The 22,241-nt window shown below is 35.8% G+C and overlaps 1 long non-coding RNA gene and 1 pseudogene across 1 annotated transcript in view; both read right to left on the reverse strand.

Moving 5' to 3' along the window:
- The window catches only part of LOC144224751 (uncharacterized), a 325,793-nt gene that overhangs the window by 58,173 nt on the left and 245,379 nt on the right, over positions 1–22,241 (reverse strand). The gene's annotated exons all lie outside the window — the stretch shown is intronic.
- On the reverse strand, positions 8,039–8,853 carry LOC144224749 (small ribosomal subunit protein uS2 pseudogene; annotated as a pseudogene).

A 22,241-nucleotide genomic window follows, 5' to 3' on the forward strand; every position in this document is an offset into this window, starting at 1 on the left:
GATTCATGCTACAACCTAGATGAACTTTGAAAGCATTATTCTAAGCAAAGAATACAGGAAAAAAAAAAGACGAAAGGAAAAAAAAGAAAGGAAAAGAAAATCACATATTATGTAATTCCATTTTAGGAAAATGTCCAGATAAGGAAATGGGAGACAAAAGGTAGACCGTTGGTTGCTAAAGGACTACAGGCTGTGGGAATAGAGTGTGAGTGATTAAGGGGTATGCGATTTCCTTTAAGGAAAGTGAAATGTTTTTGTTTTTGTTTTTTTAAAATATTTTTATTTGTTTCTAGGAGAGAGAGAGACAGCGTGAGCAGGGGAGGGTCAGAGAGAGAGGGAGAGACAGACTCTGAAAGAGGCTCCAGGCTCTGAGCTGGCAGTCAGCACAGAGCCCGACGCGGGGCTCGAACCCACGAACCGCGAGATCATGACCTAAGCGAAAGTTGGACGCTTAACGGACTAAGCCACCCAGGCGCCCCGAAAGTGAAATGTTTTAAAAATAATAGTGATGGTCATACAATCCTCCAGACACTAAAAACAACTGAACTGTACAAATAGAGCGAGAAAATTTTATATATGAACTAGCTTTCAATAAATCTATTACTAAAAGAATGCAAAGGGGTCCATAATCATTTATGTGTCTTTCATTTATAAATGTTAATTTATAAATGATAGTTAAATCATTCCATAGATAAAATTCTTTATAACAAAATAAAAAATGTTATTAAGGGAAAGGATTAACTATTAAGAGTTTAAATACAATGCTCTGAACATAAACACAGTTCTTGAATCACAAGTCAAAGAAGGATGCATTTATCAAAGAAATGATCCCTTTGCAGCTTCAACTGTCAACCTATCAGCTCAGTTCCTACTCTCGATTACATTTTGACACCGTGAGATGCCAGTGTAAGTGTGGGCCAGAATTCTCCTAAGTATCACAGAATATGACCAAGAGTAGAAATAAATATTAAGCACAAAATACAGATATCTAGGAAAATAGATAGCCTTGAACAGCTGTGGTTTACTTGAAAGAATACCAGATTTCAAGTTTGCATAGCTGGTATTAAAAACCAGCTCCACCACCCACATAAACAAAAGTGATTCCATATACTGTGTTTGCATTAACTGCCTTGCATCTTTCTTTCACCTATTTTTTAAAAAGAAAATACTTAGCATTAAGTATTCTGTGAAGTGTAAATAAAAACCAAATGCTGAGGGAACCTAATATATGGTAGGTAATCCACAGTTGCAATATCTGGTTAATTCATTTCAGATTGTGTATAATAAAAATCACATATCAGTAAAACTATACTGAATTTAATTAACACATTTTAATTGTTTAGAATGCATTTTTTAATATTTTGAAAATATCAAAGGATCATTCTAGGAGTACTTATTAGTACAGTCTTCATGCCTAAAAGAAAGCTGTTTATGTAATGAAAGAAGACTTAGGGATTGCTTCCTTGTTGTACATTTTAAAGTGGCAGAAGCCCTAAAATATGAAATGTTACATGGAATCTTATCATTAGGGTAATGAACGGAGATTTTTGAAGTCTAGCATGTAAAATCCAAATTTCTGTCATTTTAAAGGCCCATCAGGCACAATGAAATACAATATTAAGAATGTAACTTTTAAACACTGAAAGAGTACAGCAGTCTGGCAAAACCACCAGTAGAAAGCAGCACAGCAAAATACAGCCCATAAATAAGAATACATATCTCAGAAGGATTAAAACATATTATTGTTTTAGTTGTGATAAAACTTAAAAAGGTTACACTTCTCTTTATCTAAAATAGTTCCCTATGAGAGAAAAAAATAAAACAAAAACAATTCTTTGCCTTCCAGCTCAAAAGAAAAAGTCACATAAATCAAAATGTCATCAGTGAACGGGCAGTACTGTAATACACAACCCATCACAGTCTTCACAGTGTCTTAAATAAGTATCACAGAGGCAAAGAGATGAAATAAAACCCCGTGAGGTGCTCTTCAAGTACTCTCACAGTAAGTGAACAAATTCCCAAAATGCTGCCCCTTGGGATCCTGTCTCTATAGGCGGAATGAAATCACTGAAGGCAGAAGTCCATCAAACCAGACTCTGTATTTCATGGCCATTGGAGTCCCAACACACCAGACGGTAAATGTCATATTATGCAGTATGAGAAATTAATAGAGAATTCATTTTTTTTCTAAAAATGTAATTCCTTCCCCAGATGCCCTTGGGTGTACATTATTGTTTTAACTGTAAGTTATTTCCAAGGAATGTCTACAGATAAACTTCGAAGTCTAAGGTCAAATACAAAACTCCGAGTGTACGTGTTTTACAAGAATGAAAAACTATTTAAAAAGGGAAATAAAGCCTCTAGGAAAAAGAGGTAACACTGTGGCTTTTGTAGCATGTTTTAATTCCTTATTAGATCATTTTCTTTTATTTTAACCATAATTCTGTGCATGATTTGGCAAAGAAGGGCTATATAATGTATAATTAATATAGAAAATGCATCAGGAAGATAAGTTTACTCCAAAAAGTACATAGGTTTCAACCTATGTAAAGACTTGGAGATTTCATTTTAAATAGTTGTAAGAAAAATTCACAACAAATTCCCAAGCTTTGATTTTCTGCAGGGGTTAACGTACACATTAATTTCTTGATAATCATTATAGATACATACATAGATAAACAGGTGGGTGGGTGAACAGGTAGATGGATTGATAGATGGTTAGATAGATAGTAGGTGAACGGATAGATAGATAAACAGATAGATACAGTCACATCATTTCATTTTTCAAAGTGATTTTGCAATGCACTGGTCATGCATCACAGTTAAAATCAGCAGAGTGAGACTTTGAGGTCTCAACTGCATTTGCTTGCTCCTGCAACTGATTTTGCGCTCGATTAAATTTATGAAAAACACCTTTCATTTTGTGATGTTACAATAGGGAAGTTAAAAAAAAGAACTTTGCTATGTATAAATAATGTAAGACATGCAGAAAAAGCACAACTTACCAACTTGAATTCCCATTAGATTATAAACAGTACTGATGAAATTTGCCACAATTTGGTCTCGATTTTATTCTATCAAAATGTGATATATTATAAGAAACATTTCTTAAGAATTGAGCAAGAATTTTCCGGGGTATCTATTTGTTGAAAATCTGATGTTCAATCAATCAGAAAACAAAATGCTTCAAAGAGCTCATGTTCTACCAGCTTCAATTTAGGCAAGTCCAAGATTTGGTACAGGTCCTTGTCACTGAAATATGTGCAATATAATTGGCTAGGCATTTTTTACAGGATACGTGAAAGCATTATATTTTAAAAATAAAAGAAAATTATTTATTTCACCCAGGAATTTTTTTTTTTTTAAATGTTTTATTTATTTCTAGGAGAGAGAGAGAGACAGCGTGAGCAGGGGAGGGTCAGAGAGAGAGGGAGTCACAGACTCTGAAACAGGCTCCAGGCTCTGAGCTGGCAGTCAGCACAGAGCCCGACGCGGGGCTCGAACCCACGAACCGCGAGATCATGACCTAAGCGAAAGTCGGACGCTTAACCGACTAAGCCACCCAGGCGCCCCAATTTCACCCAGGAATTTTGAGTTTAAGTGATTCTTTAATACTAATGTTGTTGAGTGAGTGCAGATATAACTTAGTGGTCCAACCTCAGATGTAGAGATATTTTTCATTTATGCAGGCCAGTGAGTCTCAAGAAAATGAGGAACTCTATAATAAAATTATAGGAGACACAGGTTATTTTTTGTTATTGATAGGAATAAATTAATAGGAAGATAAAGCTTTTCAATCAGAAAGTAACTACAAGGAAAACTAAGAACGAATATGGAAAATATCGATATAATTTTATATAAGGCTATACTTCAAATATACACAAATATTCCATTTTTTTATGCATGTAAGACAGAATCAGACATAAAGTTGTATCAAATGGGGATTAGAGGTAATTGGAATTGTATTCCATAAAAAGAGGCTGTATATTACGGCTTGGACTCTGTTTACGGTTTAATTTAAAAACCTTATCTTGGCTGGCTCTAGATACTTTCCTACATATCATTAGAAAAGGTTTCAATTTAGTTATGGAAATACTGATAATCAAAACACCTATTCATGGAAGCCTTAAACACAGGACAGCTATTTCATATGATTTAATTTGGTAGGGTTCAATACTCAATTAAAAATGCTATAATATTCAAATTCAATTTTGGTTGAATTAAGGAGATTTAAGTTTTATGATTTTAAAAATTCTTCAATTATATGATCTTAAGATCAGAAAAATATATATTTATAAAAGAAAAGAATGAAAATTCATATAATCCTAGATTTATATTATTGATAAACCAGTGTGTGTGTGTGTGTGTGTGTGTGTGTGTGTGTGTGTACAAAATTAGGGTAGGGCTAGATATCAAAGAAATGATCAAAGTAATTTAACTGCTCCTACAAAATTAGATTTCAGATATTTTTTTACTCCTACAGTAATTTTCAAAGGTAATTTTGACTACATTTTCAAAAATAGTAGATTTGGGGGAGTTTATTTACTTATTTATTTAGAGAGTGGTCACACCCAGTGTGAAGCCCAACATCGGGCTCCATCTCAAGACCAGACAATCATGACCAGACAATTAAGAGCCCCATGCTCAACTGACTGAGCCAGCCAGGTGCTCCAGGATTTGGAGGAACCTAATCTGGGCATTCTTTCTATGAGTATATCTTCCCACTCCTATCACTGAAACTGCAGATTGGCCTGGGTGGCAATTTGAAAGATTAAAATAGGTTATGCTGATTTGATATTTGTTATCTTAATTGCTCACAACTAGCACAGACAATGAAATGCCAACAGTAGGCTCAGGCAGCTTCCAGGCAATATTTTGGAAAAGATGCTTACTAGCTCTGAGACTTCAGGCAAGTTATTTAAACTGACGTGAAAAAGTAGATAGGTGTGATAACTAAGAGATGGTGCTTAGAATGCAATATTAGTAATAGCTCTTACAGTATGTTAGATAAGAGAAAACAGCAGTTTTACATTTTATGGTTAATTGAGATTTATGCTTACTGTTCTTAGAAGACAGGTCTTTAAGCAAAAATTTCATAGGAATTGCCTTTAAGTGTATACTTGTCAGCCTACAAAGCAGAGAGAAATGCTGCTGTTATTGTGAAAAAATGCAAGTAAATGTGGATCCTTTGTGTAAAGACTGTTTGGGTCTTAATGATGTAATAATCTTGCCAGTCTTACACCCCACTTCTTTCTTAAACTCCTATAATTTGATTCTTCATTTAAACATGAATGCTACTTTTTCTCCTGCTGCTGCTACACTTATTCTGAAACAAGATTTCCCAGTATTTTTGCCTCCATATTTTATTGTTCCTGTATTTTTTAATAGTTTTGATGTTGGTAATATTGACCTTACTGTTTAACGCCTGCACGAGCAAGCGCACGCGCACACACACACACACACACACACACACAATTTCAGCAATCTTTTTATGGCCTTTGATTACAATAATATTTCTTGTTCTCAGATTGCTATTTTTTAAAATTATGTTAAATGATGCTAATGTTACTATATTAAATAATGTAGTTACTTCCTGATTGAAAGCACTAACATTATTTAACAACTCAAGTTGAGACTTGTCTTTGTAACTGAGCCATGAGAACTAGGGTTGCTGTCCCCTCTCCCTTGCTCACTTAAACAACTAGAAAACAGGACAAACTATACGCCAACACACAACAGACTTGTTAAAAATTTTTTAAACTGATAAAACCAAGTATTTTAAAGAATACGGCTACTCTAGAGAACATTTGGCAGTTTCTTAATGTTTAAAAGTTAAAGTCCCAAAATGCAGCAATTCCATTCCTAGGTATTTACCCCAAGGTAAAAAAAACATGTTCCTAAATCTCATGAACTTGAATCTCATGAACTTTAATCATCAACCTTGAGTTATTCAAAATGGCCATTTTTTCTTTCAGTTTTATAGAAATATAATTGATATAAAGTACTATATAAGTTTAAGATGTAATATATAATAACCTAACATGTGTACATATATACATATACATGTTTATAATGATTACCACAGAAAGTTTAGTTAACTTGCACTTAGGCAATAAACACATTAAGTTTCATTACCTTATGTAATGTACACCTTGACTATAGTTAATAACCCTGTATAATATATTTGAAAGAGCTAAGAGACTAGATCCTAAAGGTTCTCATCACAAGAAAAAAATATTTTATGTAACTATATAAGGTAAGAGATTAATAGTAAGAATTTCTTTTTATTTGTTCACTTAAATGTAGGGAATATCTTATATTTATGGTAATATTCAACTTCTAGAAATTCATCCTGACAAATACATTGATATAACTGATGACTGTACAGCATTACTAGAGTTGTTAAATAACAAATGGAATCTACTAGTTCATATATAAAGAGTTGACATTATCAAAGGAAAATGATTCAAAAACAAGAAAGAAATGCTTTATCACAAATTAATAAATAATGGTAATGTATAAATACATAATTATATAATAAATCATAAAATAAAATATTAGTCTGGCAAACCAACTTTTTCTACTTATTATCTTTATTGTCAATACTAAATCTTATTTAGTCTTATTTTGCATTTATTTTGGTGATATAAAGTTATATTAAAGCCAAATTAACATATACATAAATTTTTGTGTTTTTATAAATTGCCTAAGGCATAGTATTTCACTAAGGCATAGTATTATTTGTTAGCACATGACATTATACATTTTACCTAACTTAAATAAACATGTGACTTGTAACAAAAATAGAAGCACAATTAACAAAATGATGATGTTTGCACTGATTAGCATGAACACTTAGAGGATATAGGATGTGGAATTAGGCTTTCTGATCTCCAGTATTCTAAGGGATTATCACTTGTTTCTTTTTTAAGAGTCATTAATTGGGCATTAAGTTAGAAATGAGTGTCTTTAAATGATTCTATTTACCAATCCTTAAAAACATATTTAGTGATGAATTTTCCTTTCCTTATGTTTTGTTTTTAATCTGGGGATGTTCTTGCAATTTGTGGCAAGAAACGGCAAAGAAACGGAAGAGCTTACGTTCTTCTCATCTAATGAACTGCTCTTAATTATAATACATTCGACCAGCAATTTTTTTTCTTCAAAATCCAAGAAAATATAATGGCATATAACAGTTATTTTTTTTTAATAGTTTATTATCAAATTAGTTTCCACATAACACTCAGTGCTCATCCCCACAAGTGTCCTCCTCCATGCCCATCCCCCCCTCCCCCCACATCCATCAGTCCTCAGTTTTTGTCAGCATTCAANTTTCTTGTAGGGCTGGCTTCGTGGTGACAAATTCTTTCAATTTCTTATAACAGTTATTTTTAAATAAATAAATATGCTGGTATGATGCCGAATATATGGTCATTTTCCTCCTCAGCTGAATCCATACTATTTGAGATTCTTATTGATACACACAGAAGTTGCTGCCCCCAAATGAATTCTCTATTTAACTGGAGAGATTCTATCTGTTACATTTTTATCTCTAAGTTTTCAGTTTTCCTCAGTATTTATCTCCTGATGTCATTTTTTTTTTAGTTCCAGGACCCCATCTAGGATACTTTATTTCTTTTAGTTGTTATATCTCCTTAGCATTCTCTTGTCAGAGAGAGTTTTCCAGATTTTCCTTATTTTTGGTGACCTTAAAAATTTTGAGGAATACTGGTAAGGTGTTTTTGTAGAATGTCCCTCTAATGAAATTTATTGATTATTATTGTGTTTTCTAGAGAAAGACAGAAGAACTACCATGACATTATCATGTAATATCATACAACGTATGTCCTAAATTATGTGTACATAATTTATCACTGTTCATGCTGATCTTGATAATGTGGTTGAGATAATAGTGCCTATTGGTTTTTGTCCCTGTAAGGTTTGTAAGGTTGTTCTTTTTATATTTTTTTTAGAAATGGTTTGTTTTCCATCAACCTTTTTTTTTTTTTTTTTTTTTTTGCCTTTGTGGAAGAAGAGCTTATGACCACTCAGTGGTTGTTCTTGCCCATGCAGTGGCCTGAGCAGTGGGAGCGGCAGACCAGTCTTCCGTGGCAGGCTGAGCGCTCCAGTCTTCAATAGGGAACTGCTGAGTAGGTGTACCTGCACCCCTTCAGCCCTGTCTGTGACTTCATAGTGAGTAGCAGTGAACTCAGAGCTGGAGAAGTCCACTAACCCTGAAATTCCTCCTCGGGTCACGGCCTTTCAGCAGCAGCCTGCCGTTCAGTTTCAATCTCTTCAAAATCTGGACGATGAGGCATCACTTCCCACGGGTCTTCACAGCAAACAGTGCCACACAGATGCAGAACTTCCCAAGCCAGCAACCTCTCCATCAGACCCACTGAGTCGCTGCAAGGGATGGCGATGTCCACAGAGCACAGAGGAGTGCCTGTGTCACACAGAGCGATGGTGGTCAGCCCTGGGATCAGTAAACCAAAAGTCCTGGCTTCTGGAAGACTGCCTGGATCTGGTCGGGGAAGGTTTCAGGAGTGAAACAGCCAGCAATGGGGGTGGCTCCAGTAGCAGCAACAAACTTCAGCACAGCTCGCTGGCCAGTATTCCTAGATGTCAGGACACAGACATCAGCAGGATTTTCAACAGCAATGGTACAAGCTGCCAGCAAAAGCTTCTTCCAGGTTCTCTTCAGACTTGTGCTGTAGATACCATCACTTTTCCTTCTGTAGATGTACTGTTCCTTTGGAAGCCAAGGTTGGTGCCACCTCAGCGGGTTCCTACTGCAAGGAATTTGAGGACATCTTCCTCCTTCATTTGCAGGCCATTAAGAGCTCCAGACATTGTGAAAGTTTCCCTTAAAGTTACTATAGGAACACAGAACAAGGCTGTATAGACACCTCTCTGGGTAGCGCAGAAAGGCAAGGTTGTTCTTTCTTCTTTCAATACTGTGCTTTTGCTATTGCATCACTATGTGCAGCCCATACTCAACGAGTGGGGAGTTATTCTCTCCCTCTCTGAAGATAGTGGGTGTATTTAAGTGTTGTGTAATTTTTCAGCTTAGGGATTTATCTCCTTTCTACAGTCATTTATTTAAATAATACTTTGTATCAGTATGGACTCAGAGATACTTAGTTTATACTTTGAGTTATAATTCAGTGATTATTTATTTATTTATTTTTTGGTTGAAAATGTTCCAACTTTGGCCAAAGCTTAGTCAGCTCCTGGGTTCCTTTAACATATCCTCACCCATGTGTTTTTGTTGTTCTTGTTGCTATTTGTTATTGCTCGTTTTTGAGTACCTCCTTGCTTTCTGGCAACGTCAGATGCTCCAGACCCATCTTGTGTATTTCCTGCCCCCAAATCATGGGACAAGCCACTTTGCAAGGAGCCTTAGTTCTTTATACTGGAGAAACGGATTAGAAATGAAGAATTGGATCTTAAATGTGCTCACTGCTGATAGAGTGTCGTTGCTTACTGGTCTTCTCAGTTGACAAAGGGTATGGAAGTGCGTACTCTAATGTGTGTATATGAAGATGTCTAGAAACATTTTTGTATGCAGACACCTGTATCTATATTAAACTACATATGAGTTCATCCTTGGTCGCAGCATATAATATTTTACACAGTTTTGAATTCAGAGAGTTGTTCATAAAATCCTTTTGTGATTCAAGGATTTATTAAATCATGCATGCAAAATATGCTAATTGGATTAGCAAAAGATCAATAGGTAAAAACACTCCATAATTCTGCAACTATCAATTTAAAAGTCTTGTTCTTAAGAGTGGTTGAAAGGTCCAACACTACATTCTTCCACTGTGTAAATTGTACTGCACGTTGTTCCTTCTGGCACTGAGTTTTCAAAACCTCACAGAGTAACATTTTTAGGCAAAGCAGTGTAACATTTTTAGGCAAATCAACAACAGACGTTATGTGTCCATGTAGGGGAGGTAAAGTAAGGTCAGTTTCAGTGTTAGTCATCAGGCAAGACAGATATTAAGATTCATAGTCTAAGAATAAAGTACTTTACAAACTGTAAATCTACAACACGTGATTCTTATATCTACTTACTAGAAAACTAAGGAAAGCACATACAAATTTTGAATAAGGTAATATGAAAACAAGAATGCATTTTTGCTAATCTACAAAGAAAAAAGCCCTCAAAGTTCTACTACAATTCAGAAAGATTTTATAGGACAAAGACCTAATGCTCAATTAAAGAGAGGATAAGAAATATACTTACTAAGTTAGCAATTAATTCAGAGGAAATTAAATACCCAATTGGAGGAGAGGTGGCATGTGTAAGAAAAAGGATAATCCTTAGATAACACTGATAACACCAACCTTTTTTCATCATCCAGCGCATTTGACAGAAAATAACCTTTTAAAAATTTTACCTGTGACACTTTTATTCAGCCTAAGTATTCTGTGTACAGTGTAGTGTACATTAATTTCCACTCTGTATTTTGTCAAATGCTGTCATCATCTTTTGATCATGTCAAATATTTCACACATTCTATTCCAGCACACCCACACCTAAGAACAGCATTCTTCATTAGTGTTGGAATTTCCTAATATCAGAAGTTACAGGCTTCTAACTGTAAAACAGTTTAGTGCATAGTTTGTGGAGCACACAACACAACTTAGTTCAAGGGTATTTTGGCAACTCACGCTACTAAAAAATAAGTCTTGAGGCACCTGGGTGGCTCAGTCGGTTACACCTCTGACTTCAACTCAGGTCATAATCGCACGGTTTCTGGGCTTGAGCCCTGCATCAAGCTCTGTGCTCAGAGCCTGGAGCCTGCTTTGGATTCTGTGTCTCCCTCTCTCTTTCCCTCACCTGCTCACACTCGTCTGTTTCTTTCTCTCAAAAATAAATAAACATTTTAAAAATTAAAAAAAAAGAAAAGAAAAAGAAGGCTTTAAGAAGGCCTGTCATTGTAGGGCTAAATTTTAATAGAATGCTTAAAGTATGGGTTCAAATGTTCGCAAACAAAATTCTGGAATTCCTGATTAGTTTTTCCATAAAATAATTTGAACCAATCTGTAACAAACTTTAGGCATCCGATGTGAAGGCTCCACCAGTTCTGAGCAAAGTGTACATGGTTCCAAGAGGGTCTGAGCAAGGAAGGAGAGGCTCAGATATGTACCAGCAGACACTTTCTCTCCCTCTTCTTCTTTTTTTAAATGTTTATTTATTTTGAGAGAAAAGCAAGCAGGGAGGAGCAGAGACAGGGGGAGACAGAGGATACAAAGCAGGCTTTACACTGTCAGTGCAGAACCTGACCCGGGGTTCATTCCTATGAACCGTGAGATCATGACTTGGGCCAAAACCAAGAGTCGTATGCTTAACTGACTGAGCCACCCAGGGGCCCCTCCCTCCCTCTTCTTGATGAGAGTTTCCAGAGAATCACTGTAGAAGCTTCATCAAACACTGCTTTGAAGTATGAGAGCCAGGCACTTCCCTTTTTCTAGAGCCCAGAACCCCTCAGCCTTGGTTAATCTTCTCTTACAGTTTCTCAGTTATATCTTTATCATCTATATGATCAATGTTCCCTTGAGGAGGATAAGGGTGTTGAGTCAATAGTGCTGCACTTCAGGATACCACTTTGCAGAGACTGTCAAATGATTTAAGACTCAAAGGAAAAGAACAAATTGTCTGCACTGGGGCTCCAGGTGTCGAGAAAGAAAGTAGTGGGTTGGCTAGTCCAAAGCCCAAGCTTCTCATTTATATAAACTAGTCAGGCCCGATATTTAAGAGCTAGCTCCTCCCTAAGTAATACCGTATTGTTGATGGTGAAATCCCTGGACAGGGAACACCAGATTTAAAATCCTTCATAGGTATCTGACATTGGAAGTTGACTTTGTATCTGTGTGGTACAGTTCCCTTATCTATCAAAGAAGTAGAGCACAGTATGGTTGTGAGTATAAGGTAAGATTATATACCTGAAGTGCTAAACTAAAAATAGTGCCTTGCTTTCAAATAACCTTTCAGAGGACATAACTAACTATGAATTTAACATTACTACAACATCTCTATTCACCCACCCTTTGCCCTGATACCTATTATTATTGATCTTCTCTTGGGAATTAGTAGCAATAATCCCTGGCAGAACAAAACATAGACAAAAATAAAGCAAAACAAACAAACAAACAAAAATAGTTACTTTACTTAAAAATAAGTAGTTTGCCAGGAATGGCTAGCAAACCCACACTGAGGGATGAAAGATTACTCCACACTGCTAAGCAGGCGCGGAGAAGGCACGGGGTCAAGACCCCATTTCCCTGACTCATATTATCATTTATTGTAGTATCAGGCCAATCACAAATCTTGGTTTGCTCTGTACAGAGGGCTTCTAACATTTCAGGCATGGAAAAACAAAGGGTGCATGACTTAAAAGTGAACAAGCACAAGAGACTAATCAAATCAGAGATGTAGGGCAAGGGTCTCTGTGTCCTATTGTTTTGCTAACCGTTGTATACAATGAATAGATAATGGGGTTCCCCAAGGACTGAAGAAACACTTAATGAGGGCCGTCCCCTGGGCATTCCCCTGTCAGGGCAGTTAAGCAGGCATTCCAAGAGACTGGCTCCTCCCAAGCGTACCCGCAGCCCACCAGAAATCTCAGTGTTAACATTTTAGCTAGCCAAGAATTGTGTATAATCTCGTCATCTTCAGTGATAATCCTAATAATCCATTTGTAGTTACTAGTACCTTCTATATAATACAGAAGCATTTCCGTATTCTTCCCTCAAGGAAGGGCAGGGACATCTAAGGCACTGTTGCTGGGATTTACAATGGAACCCTAGTTGATTTAGGGTAACTCCCGGATAAGAACTTCAGAGCCTAGATTGGGATTCTGTTTTCAGGAATAAATAGCTAAAAGAACATTTCTCAGTCAGTGACTGATTTTTTTGTAAGATTATATTCATCTATCCCTGGAACACGGTTCTTTGATTAAATAATAAGATGAATAAATCATTTACAGTTTATTTTGCCTGAAGAGAGCTTAATTCTATCAGATGCAGTTTAGATTTTGGAGAACTGTAAGACTTTGGGGGCCACCCATTATTTATGTAGAGATTTAAAAATAATAGTGGTTGTACACTAAGCTAGCATAGCAATTACACAAGGCTTGACATCTTTAGAGGGCAAATGTCTCACAGAAATGGTGACAAATCCATGTGTAAGATTAAAAATATCAGAGTGAAAAAATATTCTAATCAAGCCACTCCAAATCAGGCCAGAAGGTGAATAATGACATTTCTTATCATTATTAATGCTTTTTTAAAAGTATACTTAACATGATAAATCATTTTTCGTATATAAAACCAATCAGGGTGAGGGCATTTGCCCTGTTTGAGGATAGGATTAACATACTGCTACTTAAACAACTAATGTTCTAAATATCCGGTGGTATATTAAATTGTCTGTGACCTCTACAAATAAAAAAAAAAGTTTAAATTTCTTCTACTTAAACTATGTATAATATAAATTCATTATTTATAAAATACAGCCTAAATCTTAGCCTAATTTTCTTCAAATCCTTTAATTTTTAGAATTCTTGATAGTAAAAAGTATCTACTAAAATGTGTAATTGCATCCATGTGACCGCTCAGAGTGCCAGATTAAGGCAAACTACGACATAGATCATTTTTCCTTAGAATGTTTGAGGAGTTTTTGGCTAATTGGCACCAGTCTCCTTCCAAATAGGACCAAAATTTCTTATTATCATTATTTTAATGCCTAATTTTTTAATACTATTCCACACACTTCATTATAGCTTTTAGCATAAGTGGTGAGAATCCATCTTTTAGTTGTATCCAAAGTACCAGAACCGATATAAAATCTATTACACCATTCTGACACAACAGAATTTTTTAAGCCTGAATATTAATAATTTTCTTAAAATACACCAGATTCTAGTATCTAGCATATCAATGGCTTTACAGGTAACAAGAAAGACCAGAAAGTTTTATCTCTTCAGGATAATTTGTCTCTTGCATTTTCTTGATTTATAACACCAGTAAGACGTTTACCATTATAAACTGAGTATATCACATTATTTAAATTGTGTATGTTACTGTACAGAGGGATAAGGGTAAGTATGTGGTAACCTAAAACAATTAGCTTAGATGCTAAAGTAAATTATAGGAAAAACAGAACCATCTTGTGTGTTCACAACTTTTGTGGTTTAAAGAGACAATAGCCAAATATGAAGTGTGGGAGGATTCAAAAGTTCCTCTTCTCATTTGTTCCATTTCTGTTTGCACCTTAAGCATGTGAACTGTTTAGTGCTATGTACTCTATAAATCAACAGTCTTCATCTACTTCTGTTTACAAAATTAAATAAATTACCTAGAGAAATTAAAGGAAAATTCTCTGATTGACTAAGAAGCCATTTTTAATTACAGCTCTCTAGGTCATCTAGTTAACTGGATATTACTAAAAGGTAGGATAAATGATTAAAAAGTGTTGGATTTGAAATGAGAATCTCTAGAAATTTAGTCTCATACGAAATTTGTAATCCTGGTTTTCTCACGTGAGAAACAGGTATAATATGTCACCCAAGTGAATGTGTAAGTATATTGGATGCATCACAAATTCATAAATACATGACAGGGCTTATGGTATGAAGTCATGTGTAACCAGCTATATCTAAAAATCTAAGATTTTTTTGTGAAAGAAAGGATACAGAGATTTAAAAAATCCTTCGGAACTAAGAGCCAGCCCTTAGCCTAGATCCTTAAACTCTTAGAATACAAAAGCAACCATTTAGGGGCACTTGCGAGCCCTGTACCCTGGTTAAGCATCCAACTTCAGTTCAGGTCAAGATCTCACATCAGCTCCTGGATTGGAGCCCCGCTTGGGGCTCTGTGCTGATGGCTCAGAGCCTAGAGCCTGCTTCAAATTCTGTGTCTCCCTAGCTCTCTGCCACTACCGAACTCGTGCTCAAGCATGAGCACTCTCTCAGAAAATGAACATTAAAAAAAAAAATTAAAGCAATCACTTAATTATGTAAATAATATACCGATTTTAAAAAGCAGACATTCTAATTGGAGAGTTGGAAATCTCCAGGCAGGTATGGCACTGACAGTTCTTGGTAATGCCAAAGAGGAAGGAATCCTATAATGAATGGTGTCATGTCATTTAGATGGGCCTCCAGACTGCTTACTTCTAAATAAATGCCTGAGCCTTAGTTAAAACAATCTAAATAAATTAGTGTGAGATACAACTTTGATTACTAGAGTTTATTTAGGTGTTTTCGTTCCTGTGAAGGACCAAAAGCAAAAAAGAGAGAGACCAAAAATAAGGTTAAAAAGAAACACTGGATAAACTAATGTGTTGGAAAAAATATATATCTGATTAATAATTATCAATTATTATTGATAATTATACTGACAGAGTATAATTATTTTTGTATGAATGGAAATTCCTGCCTTCTGATTTATATAACTTTCCAAATGTCAATACCATACTGTTTACTTATGTAATATATATTTAAATATACATATAAATAAATATAATATGTAATACATATTCATGTTTCAAAATCAGGAAGTATGCCTCTAGCTTTTTTTCTTTGCTCTCATTGATATTTATTTTTAAAATGCATTTTATATGTGCTATGTTATATTTTCATATAAATTTTAAATATTCAAAAAAGGAAATAATATATGTGTCACATAAACTCCAATATATATCTATGGATCACATTTTACATCTAATCTTGCATTCTTCCCTTAGGAGAATTTCTCCTCTCTTTACACACACATACATACACACATACACACACATACACACAACCTCTTACAAAAAAATTAGGATAATCTCACTTTATACATATAATAGCATAAGCTGCTCATTGTTCATTGCAAAATATAAAGATATTGTAACACATTTAAAATAGTCTTCATGACCATGGAAATTTTTAACTATGTATTAAGACTATATCACAATTAGCTAAATTGTGTTGATTGTGTTGGTAGTGTCAAAAAAATCTCAATTATAAACAATGCTGTAATTTCTGTTCCTCTTAATAATATAGAACTTAATCCTCTAGTCCCTCTCTTCCAAATATTCTGGCCTCTATTGCTCCCATCCCTATCAGTCTACTTTAGGCTGTAGTCATTCTTGCTTGATTCACCATCTTGGAAAATCTATTTCACCTCCCTGTCTCCTCCATTATATTGTTCATCATGCAATCAATTATATTCTGAAAAATCAAGTATACGATTATGCTACCTCCATACTTAGTGTTTTTAATAGAATGCTACTGCTCTCATGTTAAAAAGTGTATCTTCATCATGTTTTATAATATATGGTATCCCCCTCTTCAGCTTTATCTCGAGCTATTTTTTTCGTACTTTATGTGACTTTATTTTCTTTATCACCATGATGTATTACCTTCTCTCATAACTTAAATACTTGGTCTTTTCCCTGGGATCTTCCTTCAAGTCCTCTATATACGTACAGACATATACTAGCTTGGCTAATATCTTCCTTTACTTTACAACTTATAATTCACTCTCTCACTACCTACACCATTTTAAACCCATTCCCCTTGCATTGCCATAGTACACTGTCTTTTCCTCACTCATTCCAAATCATTTAATATTTGCTTTAACTTGTTGATGCTAGGCTTCATGAACTTACTGTTTCTTTATAACTATCACAGTGCCTAGTACATTATTTATGCTCAAATAATATTTTAAAAATTGACTTGAAGACTGTAGGGAGCCACTGAAGGTTATAAGCAATATAGAGACATAGTAAGTAGGTTGGATATAGAAGGTACACACTCTTCATTCTCTCATCTAGTATGCTTCTTTTTAATAGAGTCACCAGAAAATATAAACTCTGATTCTTCAGTTAGCATTCTGAATGCAAATAAGATCCTAGTAATTAAATGCATTCATGAAATATTTAAAAAGGAGAACAAAAGTTTTTGCTGCTTTAAAACTTCCTACCAAGAATCAAAGCTACAGGTATATGAGTTTCTCCTAGCAACTTTGGTGGCAAAGACTATTCTCAGTATTTCCATATCTAGTTTCTTTCTTCATGGACAAAGGAAAGTTTGGGTGCAGAGCAAGAGATGCCGTCTATTCCATTTTCCTTTTGTTGAATTGTAGCTATGGCAGATTTTTTTCTTATCTTAAATTTACTAGTTACAAGAGTAGCTTATTAAGTACCATTTCCTAGAGCCTCAAAGATTGTATAAGCAACTATATTCTTACATTAATAATATTTTCCTAAAATACTGAGAATATTTGCTCTTTTCCAAACTCAGTTTTGAATGCCACAGCACTGGAGCCAGAAAAGGTGGCAGACACTTGAGGAAGGAAATCAACTTGACTATTTGAATGGCTTATCACTGAAGGCAGTTATTATCTGGTTACTACTGGAAAATGGAACCTACTAGAACACGGCATGTGATGACAAAATAGTTAAATTTTATTCTGCGGTCATCTGGAATAAAGAGTCAATTAAGATAACTTGTTGAAAGACCAAATGTCAAATGACTACTGCAATAAAACGTATTGATGGAGAAAACTGTGCATCAACTGTCTCCTTCTCCCTTTATGAAAATGATTAAAGAAAGAAAATGGCAAGTGAAAGATTTTAAATTAGTGGCCCAAACCACAGAGAACTGGAGAGTTTCAACCATCCAAAATAATGACTTATTTCTTATAATTATAGGGCTGTTTTCAGAAAATATCAGATTCAAGGTCTGATAATGTGGGTTGCTAAAATACCATATAAAATTAATTCTCATTCTTGGCATAGCTAATTATTTAAAATTAGGAAATTTATGGGATAAAGTAGGACTGTAAGAATTGAAATGATAAATTATGGATGAATTTGGATGACTGTGATTATATGACAAACTTGTCTGATGGTCTAGTTTTGGCAGATTTAAAAACCATGTAGGGACTGTTCCTAGGCAAGTTACCTTGCAAGGGACACCAACTGACCTTATATTGCACCTCAACCATCCCAATCGCCATCACATCTATAAGTGGACTCAGATCTCAGTGTACCCTCAGACAGTGCAAAGTTCTACCTGAGATGAGTAGCCTCGCATGCCACAAATACTGTAGCCTTACTCTAACTATATATCAGTAGAAATCTAGGCAATTGTAGAAATTGCTTTTGTTTGTTACATTCATAATTTAAAAAACACATATATTTAAATACAGCCCAATATACCTAACCAAAGATTCTGGACCCAACAGACTAAGTTGAGCATCTTCAGGAGGTTCTGAAGTTTGCTGAGGTAACTGACTGAAACCTGGATTCACTAGGGCTTCAAGACCAGATCTTCTTTCCATCTTACAATATGGGAATGCAAAAGATGAATAACATGGAAATGTTCAAGTAGATTATCATATAAGCTCTGCTTCCCTTCATCTTAACTACATCTCACAGAAGAGCCTAACCACTTACTTCAACAAGGTGGTGACAAATAAACTGGAGACAATACCAACATCCTTAAAAAGGCTTGTAGGGGCTATACTCACAGCCTGTGAAAGACACCAGAGGACAGATGGAAACCCAAAGCAGGAAAGGCTAAAAGGGAGCATAAAATCACTAGTTACTTTATTAATCAGCAGGGCTGATTATTTATCAGAATTGTTTGATATGAGGTTCCAAAGAGTAAAATACACTTCCCAAATTCTATTTGAAACACACACACACACACACACACACACACACGAAAGAAATAACTCTAAATTAGTGTATAAGGTGCAGAAATAAGCCACTATAATAGAGAAAGTAAAATCCCCTCTGTTACACAGGAATGCATTACTTCACAGACCAAGAGGATGAAAAGATCTAGGACCCTTCAAAAAAGGTTTTATGACAGTGCCACAGGATACACGGTGTTTTCTTTCTGCCTTTGGCCAGAGATACCCAAGACCAGTTCTGAGAATAGAATATATAGGAAAACGGACATGCTGAGATGTTTGTACAGTTACTGATCACTGGCTCTCAGTCATCATTAACCCGCGGGAGGCGCAGAACGCTGCTACCAATTCATAGGTCAGAGCGAAAGACTGGGGAAGTCATGTGATAAACGGAATGTTGGACAATTTCCATCTCACAGTGAACCCAGCACATCCATGAGGTCATCTTATGGTTGTTTCATAGGCTCCAGAATCACATAGAGGCCAGATGAGTAGATCCCAAAATCATTTCTGTGCTCCCCTATTTAAAAGTTTTTAAAACAAAACTGAAATTTAACATGTGTATATATATATATATATACATTTAACATGTATATATATATATATNGGCATTTTAGTTAAAGTCAATCTTATAGATAGATATAGATATATAGATATAAATAGCAATAGATATTGATAGATACAATGTAATATACTCTGCCATAAAAAGGATGAGATCTTGCCATTTACAGCAAAATGGATCGACCTAGAAGGTATTGTGTTGCATGAAATAAGTCAGAAAAAGAAAGACAAATATGATTTCACTGATATGTGAATTTAAAAAAGAAAACAAATGAAAAAACAAACATAACAGAATCAGATCAACAAATACAGAGAACAAACTGATAGTAGCCATGGTGCGGAGGTAGTCAAAATGGGTGAAAGGCAGTGGGAGATAGAGGCTTCCTATTATGGAAATAGTAAGTTATGGATATAAAGTCACAATAAACTGAATATAGTCAATGATGATGTAACAGTGTCATGTGGTGACAGTTGATGACTACAGTTTTGCTGAGCACAGCATCACATAGAGTTGCTCAATCACTATGTTGTACACCCGAAACTAATGTAACATTGTGTGTCAACTATACTCAAAATTTATTATAATTTTCACTTTAAAAAAAGACTGGTAGAGTCTTTACAATGGTAAAGGCTCAGCCATTTAACAGATACATCCTTGATATCCTTGAAAACAGTTTCTCTTTTCAAAAAATAAAGAAATACATAACTGAAAAGCTTTGTTTCCAGTGATAAAATTCTAGTTTTCAAGTAGAAAATTACAATTTTGGAAAGTTTGTATCTGTTACCATGAGCTTGACAGTTTCCCAATACTCAAAGACTTTTCAAATAAGGTTTGTCATGGTATTTATGAATGAGATTTTTGATATTAAATAATAAAATGTGTCAAAATTTGAATGGTCTGCATAATACTATGAATCAATATTACCAAGTGATCAGTGAATGATGTTACAAAGTCATGCAGACATAAAAAATCCATACAAAGTGCAAATGGGCTTATGTAACAGAGTTTGAAATTTATTGATGAGGTTTCAGATTCTGCATTGCAACTGACCTTTAAGAAACTACCACTTTTCAAGTTTTTTTCTAATATCGAAGAAGAATAGCCATAATTATCTGAAATGCTATTAAAGTTGCCTCTTGTTTCTAACTACACATCTTTGTAAGACCAAGTACTCTGCAGGTACTTTCACTCAAAAAACATGCAACTGATTCTAAGGATTCAACTTTGTTGTATTGACCCAGACATTAAAGTGGCTTACAAAATTATAAAATAATTATATTCTCTCGCTTTTTTTTGAAAATATAGCGACACTTTCATAAAATCATATATTACAGATTGTCCTCTATGTTTTATTTTTGTCACTTTAAGTGAATCAATAAATACATACTCAGCTAACTTCTCATTATAATATTGAACGCAGTATTTATCTATAGATTTTACCCATATAAACAAAACCTCTTTGAAGTTTTCAATAATTTTTCAGAGAACAAAGTGACCCTGCTACCAAAAATTTTGAGAACTATTCAACTAAGTAAACTAAACAACTAAAAATCCTGACAAGTGTGATGTCACAATATGGCAGAGTAGGTGGTTCCCAACTTCAACACTACTCACAGACAGATCAGCCGTCCACTATCCATACATAGGATGTCTGGGTGAAAATCCCAGAAACAAGGAATAATGTTGAAGCAACCCCTTGGGCCACAAAAACTGAGAAAAGGAAAATTGCATTAGAAGGAAAAAAGAAGCAGTTTCACCTTGAACATGTTCCCCCTGCCCAAGATGGCACAGCACTGCTCTGAGAACATCTCCCTATGCTTATGGTTTCTACAGTGGGGGGAGAGCCCAAAGCGGACTTCCAGTATCCCCAGCATTAGAGGACACTTCCTGTGAGGCCCACGTAGGTCTTGCCTCACAGTGGTCACCAGGGGAACCAGAGGGTCCAGACTACAGGAGATAAGCTAGAGATACAGACGGAGGTGGAGCTCACAGCAACCAACATGCAGATCTTGGCAGACCACAGCCATTCAGTGGTTCTCCCCATTTGCAGAGCCAAGCTAGTGACTCCATCTGGCCAAGAAGCATGATTGGCAATTTTGCCCAGTTGCAGCTGGTCAATGGGCTATTCCAGCCAAGGAACAAATCATAGAGCCTGCCCGGACAGGGAGCCCATCCTACAAACCTACATGGGCAGACAGACAAGACAGCAGCCCCGCCCACCTACGGAGCATAATCTCTGGCCCTACCTCCAATGAACTTGGGCAGCCACAGAGGCTAGTCTACTATACCACCTTGGCACAGAGCACAGCCGAGGGCCCTGCCTGATTGCTGAACACAACCTGCCTATGGAGTGACCTAAGCAAAAAGCCTACCAAGTGGCTTCACCCAATCACAGAGCATAACCTGCTGTCTGACTTGACCAAGAAACCCAAACAGCAAACTTGCCCAACAGCAGACTATGGCCTCCAGCCCCACACAGCTGCCAGGAGGAGCTGTCAGCCACATCTGACCAAGCTGCCTGCCCAGTGACCTCTCCAACAAACATGACCAGCCTGTGGTCCTGCCCAACTCTGAGGTGTCCTATGGCCCCATCAGCCCAAGAACCCACCAGATCATTAGGCCCTGCCTTCACCCCCTGCAAATGTGGATTCTAGCCAGCAGTGGTGTCCATTTAGGGAGCAGAGCCTGACTTTCAAGTTTCCAAAAGTCAAAGACAAAATTCTGACGCAGCAAAAGAGACTTGTCACATACAAGTGAGTCCATCTAAGATGATCAGTGGGTTTCTCAATAGAAACCTAACAGGCCAAGAGAAAGTAGAATGATATATTCAAATACCGGGAGAAACCCGTCAACCAAGAATACTGACCTGGCAAAGCTGTCCTTCATAAGTGAAAAGGAGATAAATCCTTTCTCAAACAAAAAAGCTTAGAGAGTTCATCACCACTAACTTGCCTTGCAAGAAATGCTAAGAGAGTTCTTC

Source organism: Crocuta crocuta, unplaced genomic scaffold (genome assembly GCF_008692635.1).
Source record: "Crocuta crocuta isolate KB4526 unplaced genomic scaffold, BGI_CrCroc_1.0 scaffold442, whole genome shotgun sequence".
Classification (NCBI taxonomy): Eukaryota; Metazoa; Chordata; class Mammalia; order Carnivora; family Hyaenidae; genus Crocuta; species Crocuta crocuta.